Source organism: Pelecanus crispus, chromosome 9, assembly GCF_030463565.1.
Source record: "Pelecanus crispus isolate bPelCri1 chromosome 9, bPelCri1.pri, whole genome shotgun sequence".
Classification (NCBI taxonomy): domain Eukaryota; kingdom Metazoa; phylum Chordata; class Aves; order Pelecaniformes; family Pelecanidae; genus Pelecanus; species Pelecanus crispus.
The window spans coordinates 10,772,624-10,779,075 of NC_134651.1; positions in this window are offsets into that span (position 1 = coordinate 10,772,624).

Here is a 6,452-nt window from a genome sequence, read left to right on the forward strand (position 1 = left end):
GACTTACAGATGGAGGGGCTTTTTGCCTTAAAAGGAAAAATGATTGACTGTTCCTCCATTTGCCATTAAACCTTGTCAAGAAAGAGAGAATTTGAGACATCCAGCAGCCTTTGAGAGTCCACTTCAGACCCCCCCAGGCAATGAACATGCAGAAGACCCCGTCTAAATCCTAGTTCATCAGCTGAAATGCATCTCCCAAGTGTGTATTTACCAGCCCAGCTTCTAAAACTAACATGAACAAGCCAGGAACCTTGTCCACTAAATAGGTGTATCACTTAGGTGAACCTGGCACCAAATTTAACATTGTACCAGGCCAAGCAAGTGCAAAAGAGCAGAGCAAACTGACCCTGCTCTCCTGGCAGCCCTGCTTTTCTACTGAAGGACAAATCAAGGGACTTGCAAAGTTTTCGCCTTGTGACCTGTAGCCATTAAATTATCCATCATGTAGGGATGTGCACTGACACTAGAAATGGTAATAGCAAGTGAAGCGTAATTCTGGTATTTTATCAGTGGGGGAAGTTACTTTCTTTCTGCTGCCCTCATTGGCATTTCCCTAAGACATAAGTTCTTGAATCAGCTGCCAGCAGTAGAGAGGTAGGTTTTTCTCCCCAACCTTTACCATGTCTCCTGCTTCCCTGCAATCCGTCTAACCACCTTGCTTCTTTAGCCATGAAGAGCATGATATTAGACTCATTCAGCCATTTCAGACCCTTATCTTGCTCACCACAGAGAAGGCAGTATCCTGTTCCGTCACCTGTCTGTCCACCCCTCTCTTTCCTAGCCAGCCCAGCTCTAGCATGCAAACTCCCAACAACGGCCTTAGAGGTATTACAGGAGCTTGCACCCAAAACAGGGTCTGGCTGCAGTTATTAGCCAAACGTAGATCTAGACAGCTTTGGTTTCAGCTTTCTCTGAAAAATCTTGAAAGATGAAGCTGAAGTATTTTTGAGTGCCCCCTTTATTGAGACGTTTACCTCGTGCAGTTGTTCCACATTTATGATACGTTAAGCTGGCTGTTGATGTGACAAAAGGCAAAATCACAGCAAAGTCACATAGAATCAGAGACTGGTTCGGGTTGGAAAGGACCTTTACAGATCATTTAGTCCAGCCCCCATCCTTTGGGAAATTCCTTTGACCAACATAGAAGCTGTTGAATTGTCAAGTTTATGTGTGGTATTTTCCAAGCTATTTATTTCCTCTAGTTTCCATAACTGCACACTAGAAGGATGCATTCTTCTCAAAAGACTGTTATCATAATTCCTAAGATTATTATCTGTGAATGCTGTTCAAACATAAAGTAACAAGCCTCCATCACATCTGGTGTGAGTTATAGTCTGTGTTTATTGGACCAATAGCAAACAAAAAGACTTCTAGTCATATAAAGAAACATGGTGAATTCAGATACTCCGGAAGTTGTGGGGAGATTAACAGAAAACCACATAATATTATCAATATGCTTTTGGTTTTTTTGTAATGCTGATGAAACAAAGATAGAAATGTCAGGTGAGCTGCCCAAGCCACAGAAAAAATAATCATCAAAGTTATGGTTAGGGTAAAAGCATACCTGTGTCTGTGGCTTGTGTCCAGAGCCCATGCAACCACGCCTGTTTGTTAGATTGTACTTGTATTTGATACAGTTTAGGTGAAACAGCACTCGAGATAAAATAATTTCACAGCAATGCACACTTTAATGACTAAATACAACCTTTATTATAGAAACACCAATAATAGAAAAATAAAGAGCACATCTTACTTCTCATAGCAAAGTAATTTTTAACAACCATATATTATAGCAAGCTAGAAGTGATCAACCAAACCAATTTCATACACTCAAGAAGCTAATCTACATCTCCCTTCCTCTTTCAACCAGAATTAACATCTGTTTTTTTAATTTGGACTTTTTTTTGGCCATCAGAGAGCAAAAAGGACTGAAAGAAATTAAATCTTGCTTTATAAACTCCTTGGAGATTTGGCTAAGTATGACATTATCATAGTCATGGGCTGCTCTTGTATCTACCTTGGATGTGCAAGAGGCCATAGTGAATGGTGTGGGGTGAGAGCTGCAGCAGAGCATCAGGGAGCTGTGGGGACGTGCTCACCTTCTGATTTCTATGAGTGGCTCCACTGTATCCTGACCAGCACATGCTTGTAAGCACGTTAAGCATAGCTTCCCTGGTGGGATGCGTCATGTCATCATGATCATTACCTTCGTTCAGGGATGGGTTGAACTGAGTCTGCAATGGTGGGAGTGGGGGAAGTGAGCTGGGGTTGCTGAGACCAACATTGCTGGTCTCTCTGAGAGCCAGCTGCAACCTTGCCCCCTCCCACAGCAGACCGTGCTCTTCTCTCAGCTCTCTGGGTCCATGGGCTCATGCTGAATATATGAAGGTTTTTGCCATGCAGATTTTTAGGGCAGGTTGGGTGGTAAACCCCTGTCCCAAGCAGTGAGCAGGCTGCTGAACAAGAGTCTGGCTATGACAAAGAGCAGCCCTGGAAGGGAAGCAGTCTGCCAGGCTTAGAAAATACTGGTTTCATTTACATCCATACCAACAGGAAACAAAGGAACTGCACTGCTGCCCATGGTATAATTATTATGGCCCACCTAGCGTAAAACTAATTTATCGTAAGAGGCTCTTCTTTGCATGGTGCTCCTTTAGGGACTTTTTGCCTAAAATGCTTCCTCAGGTGAGATGTTTAAAAGAGAAAGTCTGGCAGTCAAGACCAATTACACCTATAGAGTCTTCCCACTGGGAGGAGGACCTCAAAGCAACTCTATTAGATAAAAAAGCGCCAGCCAAATATCTACCTAAATTGTGGCAGAAAATAAATACGGGCATCAGCTTTAAAAGCTGCACATGGCAACTCAGGGAGCAGCTGGGCTGTCTAATTCTAACTCAACACTAAATTCAGAGAGGCAACACTCCCCGCTGTGCTGGCACGCTAACACGCGTCCCTGCTGCAGTCTGTTTGTGTGTTTTGTGGTCAGGGAAGAAGGTGACGGCATGCAGGCTGGGCTGCAGATGGGAGAAAGGTTGCACATTAGGGGCTAGGATCTCCTGATGCAGTAAGGAATTCTCCAGTGGATCCTCTGCTACTGTAAAGTACTAACTCCATTGGATTCAGTTTGCTGCATGTTGGCAGCATTTCATGGGAGCCTCCAATTGTTTCATCGGTTTGTACCACGTGCACTTTGCCTGTGCCGTTTAGAGGAAGCCCAGCGTATTATTCATGTAGAAAGGGCAGTATGCAGCTGCATAAAAAGATCAAACAAATAATAGCAATAAAAAGCATAAGAACAAATCAGGTAAGCCTGAATCCAAACATTGTTCAATACCAACAGTTTGATTCACCGTAGAAAGAAAAAAGTGAGGGGAAAAAAAACATTAACATTGCTTCATCGGTAAGAATGCCAGAGGGTGTCACAAGATTAAACACAGAATTATCAGTCATTAAGAACAGTTTTCTCTCCTCATGTGATATCAAACATTAAAAGCCTGAATATTAACATAAAGAGATTTTTCAGTACAGAACATAACAAGAAAATGCTATATCCATGTCAATAGAAGTAACGAACCGTAGAGATCATGCAACCCAACAATCCAAGGAACGTGTGAAACAGGACTTAGTTTTGAATGGGAAGGATGTCTCTTGATCACTAGTCAGAACAGCTTAGGGTCATATCATGTGCGGGGCTGAGCTTTTTAGGCAGTGTTGTTAAAATGTCCACATGTAACAGTTTGGGACAGTAACATCACTATCGCATACTTAGGCTGATTTTTGAATGGAAGCGCTTCCATATATTTACCTTTCCTGCTAGACACCTCATCAATTCTCTTGTTTTAAAAAATGTCATTACTTTAATCAGGTATAAAAATCTGCTTTCTAAAGAACAGATTCATAGTATTAACTAACCCTGAGAACTGGAAGGATCCTATTAGTTCAAGGGCCTGAACAATGCCACTGAGTTCAGTGGGCTGCTTGCCCACTAACCAGAGGGAGAGGAGGAGGGGTGAAAATAAGCTAGATAAAATTCACTAAGCAATATTAACAATGCTGGAGCCTTTTACAAAATAATAATCGAAACACTCAAATGTCAGTTGGAGTATTCAACTGAATACAGTTCAAATCACTGTGTCTGTATTAAACATTTGAAAGTTTGGTATTCTGTCTCTTGTGCTACTTTACCTTACAATCTTATTCAACTACCTCCCTTGCTCCCAGCTGGTTCTGACTTCTGTCTTATGTTTCTCTGAGTGCAAAAGTGCTTCAAAATTGTCTTTATCTTTCTTATTTATTGCTTCATTCAGACTCAAAGGGGACATTTCTGGAGACTGTTAATTACTTCCACAGCTACATATTATGTCGATTATGGAACAGTACGACCATGTTTTTACTTGACACAGACTAGCATCTTCTAGTAATTCATCAAATGGAAGGATTTTTTTTCTTTCTTGATTTACATAAGTAAACCTCCAATGGTTAAACACAGTAAAATATCAAAACTATTTTAAAAATACTTAAGGGAAATTAAACTCACAAGATATTATCATAAGTTTTACCCAGTGAAAATCCAGTGAGGCTCCATCACCATTAATAATTGCTCGGGATTTGGGCCCTTATTAATGGAAATTAAATTAGCTCCCAGCATTTCTATTTTGTTTAGATCCAGATTAAACTAACAACAAGGAATCTTTGCAGATGACTTCAGTCTTTCTTTTGTTTAATGGGTGCCATTCCGCAGTCCTTTTCCAGGCAAAACTTTTATTGGTAGAATTTAAGTCATTAGCCTAACTCCTAAAGGGGAATTGTGCTCTTATCTAATATTATTTCTCTTTTGTAAACGGTTTTGTATATAATTTCTTATCATTTTGATGTCGTTTGCTGCAGTGAACAGATTTGTATGTGGTGTGTGCGTGTGTATGTGCACATTTGTGCATATGTTTAGCTTTCCAAATCTTTTGTGACAAGGAGATTTTCCTTGTTACAACAAAGAAGATTAGCTGAACTTAATCTCAAAAGCAATTACTACTTTCACGCCTTCCTCATTGGCTTAGCAGGAAACAGACTACAGCGTTACAATTAGTGTGCTTTAAAGAAACTCCAAATTATTTCCATATGAAAATCCAGCTGCTCAGCTGCAAGCGCACTGGAGAGCGTTTGCTTTTGGGTAGAGAGTTTGTCCAAGGCCTGTGCAAGCTTTTAATTCCCACAGAAGCCTTGAACATACAGCGTCAGTGGATTTCCATTTGCTCATGGACCTTGTACAGGTCTGCCACGATTGTGGCCACTTAGTTCCTCGCATTTTCAGTGGGCATGGTATCTTCCCAGATTAAGAAAGATCACAGTCCTGCCCTCTCAGTAGAGGGACAGTTACTGAGTTCAGTGGCAGTCACTGTAACAGGTCCACGTCTGAACAGGAAGTGGGTGATTCATGAACTCTCACAAGACCATGAAATACTAAGCTGCTTGAATTTATTGAGCAAATTCAGCCCAGTCCCTGCCTGTTGTGCTGGCATCCTTAGCACCGGCCCACGTGTCACAGTGCTTTCAGCCCCTCATGTTAGCTTTCTCCACATTATGTTGCAAACATGTGGCAAAGGGATGCTGTGCCTTGAGCGCCGATCCGCAGGTGGGATGGCTTGGCCTGGCGTGGTAGATGGGTGGAGTTACTGCCTCCAAACGCCTGCCCAGTTCTGCTGCACAGACATCTCAGCTGCCTGTCAGTCGGCTCCTGAATTGTGCAGTTTGCAAGCTAACCCTTCAGGATAAACTTACCAACATCCGGTTGCTCTAATGTGCTGTGCTTTATGAGGCTGCAGTTCAAGAATTATTGGCAAGAAGCTCAGTCGTCTTTGCAGCAGGGCTGAGACAAGCAATGACAAGCGATAATTTTGGCACATACTGGTCAGGCAGACCCTGTATGACCTCAGTTGGGTAATATGCTCTTATTTGCATACACAGTCACTGGAAACTGGAAAATTTTCTTAAAATACTGCCTCCAGAGTGAGAGTCATGTATTACCATTGTGTTCTTCTGAGGCGCTTACTAGGAAAAAACAAGAACTTATGAAATGTAACCTTGATATTTACAGGATGGGTGAGAACTTGCTTATGAATGGAAGTCACACTTACACTTGCACCAAGACGTCAGCATACATAATGTTCCCACAAGGCTTTCACTGAGCTCTGATTTAACAGGATTGTCTGTAGCTGTGGACTTCTGGTTTATTCAGTTGAAGGTCGTATCACTGGACTCATCTATTTTAATAAATCTAAATGCCATCTTTAAGAAACCTGATGGATTTTCTGGGGGATAGTGATACTGCCCACTTTAAGCTATTTTTAGGCATCTGACTTAGATGGTCTGAATTTCCTCCTTTGTTGATAATACACAGGATTTAGGCTCCTCACTTTGATCCTCTAAGAGCTTAGGCTCCTCACTTTGGTTCTCTG